Source organism: Ambystoma mexicanum, chromosome 9 (assembly GCF_040938575.1).
Source record: "Ambystoma mexicanum isolate Mex_15411 chromosome 9, UKY_AmexF1_1, whole genome shotgun sequence".
Lineage (NCBI taxonomy): Eukaryota > Metazoa > Chordata > Amphibia > Caudata > Ambystomatidae > Ambystoma > Ambystoma mexicanum.
This window is the reverse complement of record NC_090931.1, coordinates 960,949,470-960,964,303: the sequence shown is the minus strand read 5'-3', so window position 1 is coordinate 960,964,303 and position 14,834 is coordinate 960,949,470. Positions and strand designations below refer to the sequence as shown.

The 14,834-nt window shown below is 47.2% G+C and overlaps 1 protein-coding gene across 2 annotated transcripts in view; it reads left to right on the top strand.

Annotated features, from left to right (window-relative positions):
* Nucleotides 1-14,834, top strand: part of METTL5 (methyltransferase 5, N6-adenosine) — a 500,731-nt gene that overhangs the window by 382,637 nt on the left and 103,260 nt on the right. The gene's annotated exons all lie outside the window — the stretch shown is intronic.

Genomic DNA, 14,834 nt, shown 5'->3' with positions numbered 1-14,834 from the left:
CATGGCATGCAGTAAGAATCTTTGCAGATAACCTGCTCTGGTTCTCCAATGGTTTCACCTTAATAAAATAAATATTGGACGTGTGTAGTTGACTGTTGGTAGCATGCTGTGCTTGTGAGGCAGAGAGGTCAATAATGTTTAGATCAATGGGAAAGCAAGAACAGTTACTCATTATACAATGTACTCTTAGTCTATCCACCCCTTGTCACAGTGTGTTCTGAGTGTAGACACATGATAAGACAAGTTCTAGTGGCTGTAAAACTGAAGGCGCCTCATTAAACTTGGAGGGTAGGCCAATACATCAGGATGGAGAAATAACTGCCAGTAGCAGGGATTGATGGCTGAGATGGTGGAACATAAAATTCAGTTCAACAGGGTCTAAGGTTCTCTCAGGTGTTCACCGCCCCACACCTAGCAAGTGAATCCAGCTGTGGGTGAGAAACAAGCAACCTAAGCAATTTTAAGAAAGTCCTTCACCATAAATCCTAGTGAAATCCGAAAATCTAGTCGGTGGGGGTGCTGTTGAGTAGCCCAAAGATGGCTGCCTAGCTTCTCAGCTCTGCGTGTGTCCGACAAAAACACACTTGCAACTGCGGTCCTGCTGTGATTCTGATCCCCAGAAGCGGATGACAGAGCAATAAAGGGGTGAAGCACCCCCTGACCCTAATCCTGAGTGCAACGGACGTCTGAAAGCGACGTTATTACAGTGGATCCTGACGGCCCGCGGCCTGCGTACTGCGGCTGCCACCTCCCTGGAGCTGATCTGATTCACAGCTGTACACTGTCCTCCTTCGCCTGCAAACGCTCTGGCCCATGCAGGGCCTGTGCTGTTCCTGGGTACGCCCCAATGAGCGGCAAGCACTCAAACAGACCCCCTGCCAGGGGATCCGATCCAGAGGACCCGGAACGCTGAGACTTTGGCGACCGCATCGCGACCAACTGCTCGTCTGGACTTGATTCCCCTGCAGGCCTGTGGCGGCGTGGCCGACTGCTCCCCCCCCCCTGGACACCCACCCGGCTCTGCAGCCTGCGCTACGTGCCGGGGAGCAGACCGTGCCTCCTTGCAAACCTCTACGCGGCTTGCAGAGAGCCATTCTACACACCGTTGCCGCCAAGGGGTTGGCTGACCCTGACCCCCCCCCACCAGTGCAGAGCCACCACTGATGCCTCATATGACCAAGCGTTGCTGTCCAGAAGCCCCTGCCTTCAGATTGATCCGACGGCCCGAATAAGCCCGGAGCGCCTCCTCGCTGACGCCCGGCAGGGCTGAGTTGATCCAGACCTCTGCACCGACTGGGATGGGGCGTGAGGAGCTTGCCCCGGGTTCTGATCTGGCCCCTATGCTCCTACAACGGTGGTGGGGGAGCTGCGGATCGGCCCACTTTGACGACTCCTAACACTCTCTGCAAGCCACCACCGGGCACTGCGGATGCCTCCCACGCGGGACCTAATACTACAGCAAGTAACTGCGGCTGTGTAGGCAGGGCCCTAAGCGGCCTTAAACTGATACTAACGTCCCCAACGCTGGGCTTGACGAGCATTGCTGGCGCCTGCGGCCCTCTCCTACTGGCTCCCACAATCCAGTGTCAACATTGCCCAGGCACACGCCACGCTTTCACTGGCCCCTTTCCGCTATGGCAACTGAGACATTGCCCCTGAAACATTGGTAACCCCACGGTGTGATTTGTCAGTGGCCAGCACACACCAGCTGACCAGATTGCTTTCTACTGCACCTCACCTGAAATGCGTGATCTCTAAAACTGTCCATGCGTCCCACGCTTCCAGCAGGCCACCATCACCTCCTTTGGCCCCTTCACCACCGTCAGTACCAGGGTCCTCCCCACAGACATTGCCCATCGGGAGCGCACTCTGCCGCTCGCAGCCCTTGCTCATCTGCTACGTTGGTGAGACTACATAGCCCTAAATCGCTGGCGACCTGCATGTCTGTACTAGACTTGAGTACTGGCGACTTTCTCGGGGAGCAGATTATGCCCCAAATGTTGACTCCCCTGAATTCTTTGACACTGTGGTCACTCTGCTTATGGGTTACATTGGGGTTCCAATATTATGGGGGGGACATGAATCTGATACTGAACAAAGACCTGGATAGCCAGTGACAGCGCCTAGGGACGGCTAGGAAATTACACACACATATTGCATCGCTTGGCATGCAAGACGTGTGGAGGACCTTCCACCTCTGAGTCCGAGAATACACCTACTACTCCTCAGTGCATGATAGTTCATCGAGGATAGATCTATTCCTGGTGACAGGTGTCTAATGGGCAGGGTTGTGGAATCTCAAATACTCGCCCGCACACTATCCGATCATGCTCCGGTGGCGATGCTGGTCAAGCTGGGATCCGTTATGCCAGCCCACTCGGCCATGCGCTTCAAGTCGGAGACACTGTTAGATATAGTCTTTAAGGCGGAGATCCTTTCTGATATGAAAACCTTCTTTGAATGTAATGCACAACAAGACACTACCAAGGGGGTCTGCTGGGAGGCCTTTAAGATGTACATTAGGGGCATGTCCATCTCGCGGGAGGCAGGAATATTAAAAACTATAAGGAACAATTTACATGCGCGACAGCAGCTAGCCCTCCCAAACTAGTGTAAATTAGGGAAGAATTGGAGGCGTTTGAATTGCATGCCTTGAGGGAGGTATGCTACCTCACTCGCCCCTGCGCAGCGAGGAAATGGGGGGGAAGGTGATGGACACTTGCTAGATTAGTCCGAGCTGAGGGGGGCAGAGTACAGATTGACTATCAGGAATGCACACGGCACTCAACAATGGTCAGATGAGCAAATAGTAGAAACTTTCTCTAATTTCTACACCGACCTATACACACCGCCCCATGAGCACAGCATACGAGACATCTGCAAACTCCTTGACCAAATTTCCATGACGTATATATCTCAATCCACTAGGGAACAACTTGACGAGCCGATCACACTAGACGAAATAGTCAAAGCCATTACTGAACTCCCGATGGGTAAGGCTGGTCCTGATGGTCTCACTTCGGAATTCTATCAGGAACATGTGTCGTTGCTGGCACCAAGACTGTTCGAGGTCTGGTCCGAATCACTTTGTGAGTCCACTCTTTCTCCATCACTGTACGAGGCACTCATAACAGTCCTTCTCAAGCCCGGCAAGCCCAGCGATGAATGTGGGTCCTATAGGCCTCTGTCACTTATGAACATTGATACCAAGATATCCGCCAAGACTATCGCGAACAGATTTCTTCTGATTATGTCGCATCTCGTACATGAAGACCAGAGCGGATTTGTTCCGGGGCGAATAACAGCTCTCAGTATTAGACAGCTCTTTAATGTTATGTCCAGGATTGATCAAGGGGCTTTGGCCATCGCGGTCACACTTGATGCCCAAAAGACCTTTGACATGGTCTCATGGCAGTACATGTGGCAGGTCCTGGAGAAAATGGGGGTGCGCCTGTCCATGATTCAATATATTAAACTACTGTATACGTGCCCCACGGCTAGAGGCATGGTCAACTCACTGACCTAGCTGTCCATCACTCTACTCAGAGGCACCCGACAGGGCTGCCCGTTCTCCCCATCCTTTTTGCACTGGTCATTGAGCCAATGGCTGATCATGTCAGGGCTCAACACTCCCGTAAAGGTATACGTTTGAAGGATGCTACCGAAATCATATCATTGTAAGCAGACAATGTGCTGCTATACGTTAGGGACCCAGCTGCACACCTGGACCCTATCCTATGGGACATAACAAAAATTGGTACCTTCTCTGGCTTTACCATTAACTACTCTAAATCTGTGATATTTTTCCGCTCACCAGCTCAACTCAGCATCCGACGTGCGAATATCCTCTCCGCTGGTCCCCGGGTGGTATCAGGTATTTGGGCGTTCAGGTATCGCTATCCAAGTATACCCTGCTGACTGATAATTACACTGCGACCACACTGTACTTTGAGTCAAAAATAATGAGATGGCGATCTCTCCCCCTATCATTGGCTGGGAAACTGCCCCTGGTCAAAATGATCTTGGTCCGTAAACTTCAGTACATCTTCGTTAATGTCCCGATATGGCCTGGAAAAAAATACTTTGACAACTTACACAAAAGTAGTGCACAATTACTATGGCATGCAGGCGTGGTCTGGAAAAAGTGGGAACACATGACTTTATCCTATGAGGGGGGGAGGGCTTTACTGCCCCCAACCTGACTCTATATTGGGTTGCGGCGCAGGCCCAACATGCCACATACTGGTACAAATACCCAACCGCTCCGCCTCATGCCAAACTGGAAAAGCTGGCAACGGCTGGGGTACACACCATGTCACTTGTCCTTCACCGTAAGTACGAAACTGATGCGGCAGCTGACCCCATTGCATCCACATTAATGGCGTGCCACTGGCTTCTTAACCTGTTGTCAGTTCCGTGCCCCTACTATAAATGGCTCCCCATCTGGGAGTTTCCTGGGCTTGAACCCGCACATGATAAGCTCCTCTACCAACGATGGCGGGAACTAGGGTACCAAGCGTTGTCTGATCTATTCCCAGAGGGTAAGTTTATCACTCCACAAACGTGGCGCCCTGTCCACTCCGGATCGGGACTCGAAATGCTGCAGTACTACCGGTTGCGGGCAGCTGTCCGTGCCATGTGGTCATCCTACCCGGACGAACCCCCAGAAACGCCTGAATTGTACTATATAGCCAATTCTAGTAATAGCCGGGGGGTAGTTTCCTCTATATATAACATGTTGATGGTAAAGTCTCCAGACCTACCTGCCCGGGCACCAGTGAATGGGCCAGCGAACTTGGCCTTGAGATCACAGATGGTTTGTGGAGGAGGATGTGCCTACATACGCACAGAGTTTCACTATAACTTCAGATTCTGATGCATGCAGTACAAACTACTGAACAGGGTATATTACACCCCGCATAAATAGAATAGGTTCGCCAAGGCCCAGACACATACCTGCCCTAGGTGCCATCTTGAAGGTGCAGATCACACACATATGTTCTGGCCATGTCCCACGCTTAATGCGTATTGGACAGAGATTTTGGGGGCTCTCTCTGAGATTGCGGAAATTGTAGTGGACCCAGATCCGATGGGTGTGTTGTTCGGGGTATGGGATAATAACAATGCCAAGAAAGTGTCCAAGTTTCTCAATGTGAGTAATATGGTGGCCAAGAAACGTATACTGCAGTACTGGAAACGCTCATCTCCACCTACCTTTTAAAATGTTGGTTGAATGCACCTACCTGGACGCAAACTTGTGAGGAGGAATACATCATGTCTCTGCCTGCGCATTCACGCCCCAAAAATGTATGGACTGCATTCTGCAGCTACCTTAACAAACGGACCGAAGATGCACTTGATTCCCCCACCTCTCTGTCCACATAAGGCTGAATCGAGCCATGGACCTGCTAAGTCACCCTGTACTAAACAAACAATTCTCTATGTACTGTCCGTTGATGTGCAATAGACTGTAATTAGTTGACTTTGCAAAATATGCGTAAATGCTGCTAACTTCTGCCAACAAAAAAAGTTTTAAAAAAAAAGAAATCCGAAAATATAGTTCCCATTAAAGTCGCTCAAAGTTAGGCTTGAGTTGGGCTGTATGTCCCTAGTCAAATGTCCATTGAAGCACCTTGGTACTTGCCTCAGTGTTGCCGGTTATCGGGTTCATGAACTCTTTTCTTCCTGGTCAGTAGCAGGGTTCCTCCAGGTATGGCACCATCTGAGGTTCTCCACTGGCAGTTGGCGAGTGCATAGGATCTTCCCCAGATGTCTCTACTTACAGACCCCTGTCCACCTCCCGTTCCTAGGATATTGTTCTGGGATCACTTTACTTTTATGAGGCCCAAAGATAATCTCCCTGCCCCAGTGTCAAAACACTGTCTTGGATTTCCACATACCTCTAGGAGCAGCCTTAGAACAACCTGGTCGACTGGAACCTCCCTGGTTTCTCTTGGTAAGGGGCGTTCCTGTTCTCCCTCCTTTTAGAGCTGGGTGATGATAGTTCCCCCTTTAGTCAGCTGGGCCATTCCCTGTCTCTTCTCCACCAGAGTCTGTCTTGCCCACTTCTCTCATGCTCCAATGCTGTGCTGAACAAATCCTCCAGATGGTAACTCTCTTCCTCCCAATTACTCCTTCTCCCTCCAGCCTCCAACAATCTCCTTCCATCTGCCCTCTGCTCAAAACAACTTTAGCTTGCCATCCTTCTCCAAAGTCATGCCTCCAGCTACTTCTCAAATGCCAAACCCCATAAAACCCATCAAGCTGGCTTTGTAGTTTGATCTCTCCTCCCTTGGAGTGGGTTTAGGGTCATGGTTTGCACCTTCGTGGTGTGTGTGGGGCTGGTTTGGGATACAACCATGTGCCAAGGGTCATGTGGGCTGTAGAGTTGGAGGCAGTCTGGTTATATCAAAGTCTGCCACTATTTGGGATTTTAGAATACGCTTTGGGTTTGACCTCCCACCCTTTCCCTGGGAGCTTTGCTGGTGTTGTCTGCTTTGAATGGGATCCCTCTGTATCCCCATTGCGTGAACCAGCAGTTAGAAAACCTTGGGTTATGCCTGGAGATTTGTTTTATTAATGTGAGTGGTCATTCATCGCATAAAACATGCAACATTGTAAACCCTGTGATTTATGGCTGAGCGGAAGAACTTTGGTGGTTTATTTTGACCCTTGACTTGAAGACAAGGATTCAATTCTTTACTGTCTGGGTTTTTGCAACTTTGTATCTGGGAATCCAGCGAATCATGTTCATCTAACTCATTTGCTTGGATAATTCCTTCAGCAATGTGGCAAAAGGAATACCTGTATATGACCCCTGGTGAGTACTCTGAAAGTTGTAGCTTTGGTCCCTTAAAGGGGAAGGTGTTCATTCTTAGGCTGGGGATTTGGTTCTGTCTCTTGTGCTGGAAGACCTCTCCCTGCATCTTAGTACTATGGGTAGTGTGGTAAGTCAGAATCAGGAAACGGACAAAGTGCCATTTTGAGTTAAATGATTTTTTATTAAAACACCCAAAACCTATGCTGTCCCTAAGTTTCTTGGCCCTTCTTCTAAAGAAAAGGAAGAGTGCTCCTCAGGATATCCTACAAAGTAAATAAAGTCCACCATCCAGAAAACCTATTCTAATCTACTTGCTGTCACTACCACTGTGAACAGAAATGACCTAACTTTAACAAAATGTAGAATAAGGGCCTCTGCCCAAAAGGAAAGGATGGTGCCTCTTTTCCAAACCCAGCCGGTTGTTTCTTTATCAACACTAAAGGACTCTTTGCCCTGTGGCACAGTTCAAATCACAAGAACACATGTTCAAGCTTCCCCTCCTTGGGGTTGCATATCAATCTCAGACTAATCTTTCTCCTTGGTTTTTCTCAGGCACTTTGTCTCAGTCTCTGGTTTTCTTTTACTCTTGGGGACCACCTGGTTCTTAAATCCACACCAGGTATTCTTCTTGGTTTCCCCACCAAGGAACTTCATGAGATCCTTGCCAGTGAATTATTTTGTGGGTTTACCCCACCCTGGTGCCTCAGGTTTCACACCCTGCTTTGGACTCTGGTGTCTCTAAGCCCACCTTGGAGCCTGGTTTCTTTCCCCCCGTCTTGGGGCTGCATCTCTCCCACCTCTGAATTGGGGTCTGGTTGCTGTCACCCCGCCTTGGGGTCTGGTTGCTGTCATCCCGCCTTGGGGTCCGGTTGCTGTCACTCCGCCTTGGGGTCTGGTTGCTCTCACCCTGCCTTGGGGTCTCGTTTACCTCACCCCACCTTGTGGTTTTGTTTATCTTGCCCCACCTTGGGGTCTCGGGTCACTTACCCTGCCTTGGTATCTGCAGCTTCTCCGCCCGCCTTGTGGTTTCATTGCTCTCTCCCAGCCTACGGGTGTCTGGTTCATCTCACCCCGTTTTAGGGTCTGCGTCTAGGTAGTTACTTTGTGCCTTTTACCACTCCCAGGGGTCCAGTGGTTCACACCACACCTTGCACTCTCATTTGGGCCTTCCCTCCCACCTCCTGATTCCCTGGAGCAACCGCATACCTTCTCTCTGTGTGGTGCTCTTCCAGGCTGGCGTTCCAGTAGGCCCATGCAGTATTTCTCTTCTGGCTGCTCTCTGATGTTCCGCATTTTTCAGTGCTGGAGCTTCCTTCCTCCTGTGTTTCAGCAGGGCTTCTGCGTCAGTTCATCATCACGCCACTTGCTTGCTGCTTAGATTTCATCCACTGCTTGAGACTCTCGTGAGACAGGCTTCTCTGGTCAGTGTCTTGTGCTATAGTTTCTGGAGCATTCCATGTGCCGAATATACCAAAATAAATGATCTCCGGCCCAAATAAACAGACAGGCTCAAAGAATATGGCAAAATACTACTTTATTATCAGTTAAATAAAGTAGGGAACCTGGCGGACAAACAGATTGTAGCTCACACACTCTCGGCGCATTTCAGTTACACAAAAGATTTTATACTTCATTATATGTCAGCTATGATGTCATCCTACGTGGCAAACAGCAAAAACCTACCAGGTAGCGGGATTGGTTAAGGGAACATATATATACACCTATAGTTTACATAAGTTTTAGTATCATCATTGGATGCCTCTTATCTGGTAGGCACACCTTGAACAACCTCTAACTATATGAAGTACAGATAATAATGCTAATTAGCCTGCTATCTCTCATCAGTTAGTTGACATTGCTGCATGTTCTCTTCCTCCGGACTTTAAAAGGGGTGAAGGTGCATTGCTATCTTCGTCCAGAGCCTCGTCTTGTCTTAGACCATGTGTGAAGAGACCATGATTTTGTCCATTCAGTCCTTCTGTTTAATGCTATTTGATTCAATTATATTGGGAGCTATTACTACTTGGTTGCCCTGTCCTGCATGCACATGCACTTTCTGCTTCTTTGATTGTTCAATACTTAGCACTCATAATTATTCACTCCATCGCTTAATCTGAGAGAAATAGAAATATGTCTTACGTACATGGCTTATCCTCTTCGACTCCCTTCATTCTTTGCAATTGCTTCCTGTGGTGGCATCCTTGATCTTGAGCCAAGCAAATACCCTTTGTTCTTGCACGAATCTGTATTCCAGTGCTTGTCGGCTATGCAGCCTTGGTCCCTCTCCTCGAGATTTCTTACTTACTATTATACTATGCCAAGCCTCCATTTTCTCAATAAGTCTGCTTTAGTCGTCTTATATTTTCCTACTTTAGCAAGCTTCTACATTGTCTTATTTACCTTTTGATTTTGCATATATACATCTACATCTCTTGTTACTTATCTTCTACGTGTATATGGTTATTCTTCATATTTGCATATATGTTTACTTCGTTACTTCAGTTACAGCTGCATTATTTGGGCATCCATACGTTATGTTTAGTGCACCCACGTGTCTTATCTCTTTTGTGGTGTCACTTCTCTTCAGTCAGACTTTACTTATAGTTCTTCTATATCCAGTTGTGTCTGCAAACTCATGTCTACCGCATCAGTTCTGGGATACATTTGGTACGGTTGTCTGAGTGCATAACGTCTCTCATACCTTCAATGTGGTATTGGGATGATACCAGGTGTCATGCACAGTGTTCTCTTGCTGCTCTTCCAATATGATGGAGGTGAGGGGGTGCGCTCTATAGATGACGTGGTGTACACCTGCCTCTCTACGTTCCCCCTCTGGTCCAGTCCTCAACTACCGCCTCAATTTTCTTCACCTTTCCTTCCCACTGTGGTTTCTTCAGAATCCATATCTTTGTCACCCCCTTAGGGCACCTGTATTCTTTATGTTCATTCACATTCCAGGTCATATGGCAACACTCTCCAGTTGGTTGACAGAAAACCCAACATCCTACGTAGTTCTTATGATCCTTGGGATAATAAAACTTTATTCCTGGGGGTGACGAGGTGCTTCCTTTCATGTGTTCACAGGTGGTGCTTTCAGTCTGCTTGTGCTAGTCAGCCACAGCATTCACATCGATCATTATCTTCATCGCAATAGCTTTCATTGCTCTCATCTCACAATATCCTATAATTAGTCTTATAAGACAGAATCGTAGCAACACTAACACTAGTATTGGTCCCAACAATTTGAAGGCATTTGCCAGCCAGGTTGGAACCCATGAGAATAAGGATGAAAACCAGTCTTCTTCATCTTCGGTTTCATCTTCTTCTTCCATTTCCATATGCAGGCTTGACAACAGAGTTATAGCTTCTGTCAGGGTTCCGTTTTCTTCAAGGGCAGGTATGTATGTACAGCAAGAAGGCCCGATCTTTGTGCCTCCTTCCATTGATGTAGTTAAGTCCAGGACATACCTGTTCTGGAGGGTCACAAGTCTGATGGCCCTCAATTCTTCTTTAATCGCATTAAATCCTTTTATTGTCATGTTAATTGTTTGTAGCAGCTCCCACCTTGCGATTTGTAACCCCTTGGCGTTCGCTGCATCTTGAATTCCTGCCATGAATATGGCTGTGAATATTAATGCCATTGAACAATTTATGCTCATCTGGGATGCCGTGATAAACCTCTTTTGATTTTGCTGAAAAATTGTTCTCCCTCTTAAGCCAGATAAGGTTAAGTGACCTCTTCTTTCTTTGATGTGCATCCTTTTTCGGAAAGTCAGCAATATGGAGATTCCTTTGAGGGATCACCAACGCAGGAACATGTATTATCACTAAAGAACATATTCCTCCTTAATCTATAAGCTTTGGATCCACAGGCCCAATAGTGGTCCATCAGCACAGCAGTTCCTCCTTTCATTCCTGGCACATCAATTATTTGCTTGCATCCTTTATTTTTTTCCAACTTTGGTCAGACAGCTGTTTCTGGAACACAGTGTTGCATTCTTCATCGGTAGTATGGATCCAGGTCCTGCTTCATTTTCAACCCATGTTAATCATTTTGATTTCTTGGCCCATTCCTTACCGCAGTCATCATTCACTATCTTCAATGGTGCCGTCATTATTAAGTGTGCACTGCATCCCATCATTCCGTCTTCCTATCCTGTACTTGTGGCTGGTTTATAGTGATAATACCGAAAACAAAAATCTCGAAAACAAAAATCTCGAAAACAAAAGGCCGAAAAAAAAAAATATCTAATTTTTTTTATGACGTTTTTTTCTCGAAATGGGGGGGTTCCCCCCCCAACCCCCCTTTTTTCTATTTTTTTTTATTTTAACCCTTTTTTTTTACTTACCTGACCCCAAAAACACATATAAATAAATAAATAAATAATTCGATATTTTTTTTTTCGAGATTTTGTATTCGAGATTTTTGCAGTTCGAGATTTTATTTTCGGTATTTTGACCGACCACCCTTGTGGCTACTTGTCCATGTACCAATAGTTGAGGTCTCGACCAGCGTCCTGGCAATCATGGTGTTTCCCATGTATCTGCCTAATGCAGCCTCTTTTGTCCAACAATCCTTATCTCTCCTCCACTCAGACCACTGAATGAGTACAGGAGCAGTCTGCTCTTCCAACTCAGTTCTGTTATCATCTTCTGTGTTTTTATGTAAGCATCTTCATATGGGAACGTTCTCTTTGACATCCATCATAGGGCTGCCCATTTTCCTTCCAATTGTCCTCTTGTCGTTCATGCTGCTAGATGACTGAGACACTTCACATCTAGTGAAGGTATTTCTCTTGTTATATATCGGCTCTCATCTGATGTTCTTCTCCCCACCTCTCTCATGTGCTGATACCACATGTTATTTTTTTAAGTTATCAAGGTATATATTTATATATTGACACTCTTCTCCAGCATCCCTCTTAAGTTGATTAATTTGTTTGCAAATATCAGGGAAAATATCTCTCATGCTTTTATTAGGGATAGACACTGGTGTCTCATTGTTAAACACTCCATCTGTATTGTAAAACATCATTTGGGCGAAATGCTATAAGAATAAGGAATTGAAGACTGCACATTATACAAAATGTAGCCACATGAAAGATTGTAAGAAAATGCCTACTTCTGACTGCATTTTGTGTATTAATCGGTCTTCTTACTAGCAATGTTTCTTTTACAAACTGGACAATTCACATTCTCTTTTATCAACATTTAATGCCTGTTATTCTTTATAATAATCACACTCTTTTATAACAGAGATTGTAATAGTATTGCAATGATGATCCTGTGAATAATAGGGGCTGTTAGGATTTCCAAAAAAGGTGACAATATCAACATTTCGTCTCACTGGAGCTGGATGGAATCGAAGTTTATATGTAAAAACAACATACAAGAATGTGTGCAACGTTATGGGCAACATAAAGTGTTGTGTGCTCATCTTCTTTTTCTGTCTTAAAAACATTGTAATTTTAACCTACTAGGAATAGTTCTGTGAACACTGAAAGGTTTGTTAGTTTCCCTTTGAACTTGGGAACAATCGATAATTCGAATTTCAAAAGTTTTTATTTTGATGATTCTTGTTTGCTCTTCATAGCCGATCGGGGCTGAATTCACAGAACTTCTTCTCTTGCTTCACTGTCAACGGGTGCCAGAGGGGTAAAGGTCTCTCCTTTGTAAAGCTTTAAGTCATTCAGATACAGCCAGACTCGTCTTCCTTGGATTTTCATGACAGTGGGGGTGACCTCCTCTACTAGGTGTGGTCCTTCAAAACAGGGTTTATTGCAAGTGCGAACTCTTGACAAGTACTTGGTCCCGTAGATACAAACTAGGTGGCTTTAAGAGTTCTATGGGGTTGATCTTCGACCCTTCCCTCTGATTTTTTATCTTTTGGGAAATAAAAGAAACACTAGTGGTCATATTTATCAAATAATAGTGCTTCTCCAGCATGGGGTCTGGCATGGATTCCCATGCTCGTGAATATTCCCTGTCGTCAGGCTGGTAATCCTTGGTAAAAAAACGAACAGTTTCACTTTCACTTTAAAATTATATTTCTCATCTAAACCAATCACTGTCCTCTGGGTCATACTGCCTGTGGCAGCCATCTTCAGATTTTTGCCGCGCGCTTCAGTGTAGGGAGTCCTCTCTGAGCTATTTTGTACTTTTTTTCAAAGATTTTCACAGAAAAAATGGTGTGCTCCTATCTTCATCGGCCGGCAGCAGCAACCTGTTGTCAGTGAAGTTGCACACCCCTCCAGGCAGATTATTCGTCGAAGTTTCTGGAAGGCCTTCTTGGGCCTACTTCGTGCCCTCTGACCATGACGCAGGAGGAAAAGGAGGGAAGGACCCTCTTGAGGCCTGGCACCCAATGCGGGCTATGTAATGTCTTCGTGGAGGACCAACATCTAAAATGTGTATACTGCCTGCACCTGGACCACAAGGAGTATGAGTGCGAGATATGCCTGGGCTTCTCGAAGAAGACAAAGGAAGACCTGTGTAGCAAACTGGCAGCATGGCTCAAATCGAGCAAGGCCTCTGACCCGTGCTCTGAGCAGGGTCATGCATCACCCAGGACCGGTCGGTCCGAAGAGCGGTCTCCCTATGGGAGGAGGTTGATGTCCTTTGAGGACTCCCCTTCCTTGGGAGTCCAAGATAAGGCAAAGAGCCGCAAGTCCCATTCCCCTGGGTTTGCCGCTGTCATGGCCACTGGTCAAGGGCCATTCACTTTATCTCCTGCAGGGTCCCAATGGACCCAGTCTTGGCGCCTCTGGCACCAAGCTAATTTTAAAGTGTGCTCTGCACGCAGTATGCTCAGGGCACGTGCATCTAGGCCGGGTGGGGCCATATAAATGCATGGAAGGCACATGCAGAAAACGGGGAGTGGCAAGGTGGGGCCTAAAGGGAGTGGCTGGGCTCAGGCTATATAAGCCAGCCCCACACGCATGCTGGCACTTCGCGTTAGTCTGCTTGTGCACACGCCGTCTACAGATCCTTACCTGTTCAGCACGAGCATATTAATTCTACGGAACCCATCCAGCATCTTACCACCCCATCGCTGGAAGCACCACTGTCCGCTTCCCACTCTGCAGCTGCCATGTGCATCTTACCTGAGGTCAGCCACGCCATCGCTGGAAGCTCTGCTACCCACTTCCGACTCTGCAGCTACCACGCACATCTTACCTGAGGTCAGCCACGCCATCGCTGGAAGCTCTACTACCCGCTTCTGACTCTGCAGCTACCGCGCGCATCTTACCTGAGATCAGCCTCGCCATCGCTTGGAGCACTTCTACTCGCTTCCAACCCAGCAGCGGTTGCACGCCTCTTACCTGTCTCCTCGAATCCACTTCAGGCGGCACCTTGCACTTAACTGCCCCGAACTCCCAAGCAACACAGGGCCATCTTCCGGTGCAGCATCCTCGCAAATCTTCTCATCTGGCAGTCGGTAGGAGTTTGGGGAACCGCTTTCCATCACCTGCAAAGGAGACAGAGAGCACAATGTTAGCAATTGCATAAACTCTAAATGCTGGGCAGCGCAACTCGCGAACTTGGCGCATCATCCAGAAAGTCAACTTAACAGTTGTAGGTTTTCCGGATTGGACTCTCTTCCATCACCACACACTCGTGGGCCATCTGCATACCTAGAGAGAGAGGCAAGGACAATATAACATTAAGGACAGTAATCATTGGGGAAAATCACCACAAAGGATACGGACAATAATCATTGTTATAAACACCTACCTTCCAGGCGGAACAGGTCGCAGCTGGTCTGGACCTCCACGCTAAGGACTAGTGATGCAACTAGGTCCATCCACGGCGCCCCTGCTGAGAGATAGCAGAAACGGAGAGCTCATCCTTACATTAAAACAGGTGAGCTTGCATTGGCAAACTCTTGCTCACTTCATTCTGGAACGAAAGGGTTGAGGGGGATCACAACACCGCCACGCCACTCTCACTGCCTCTCATCTTCTCTCAGGGTCAGTACTAGCATCCTGAGTCTTCGATTTCGCAGCAGCTGGGG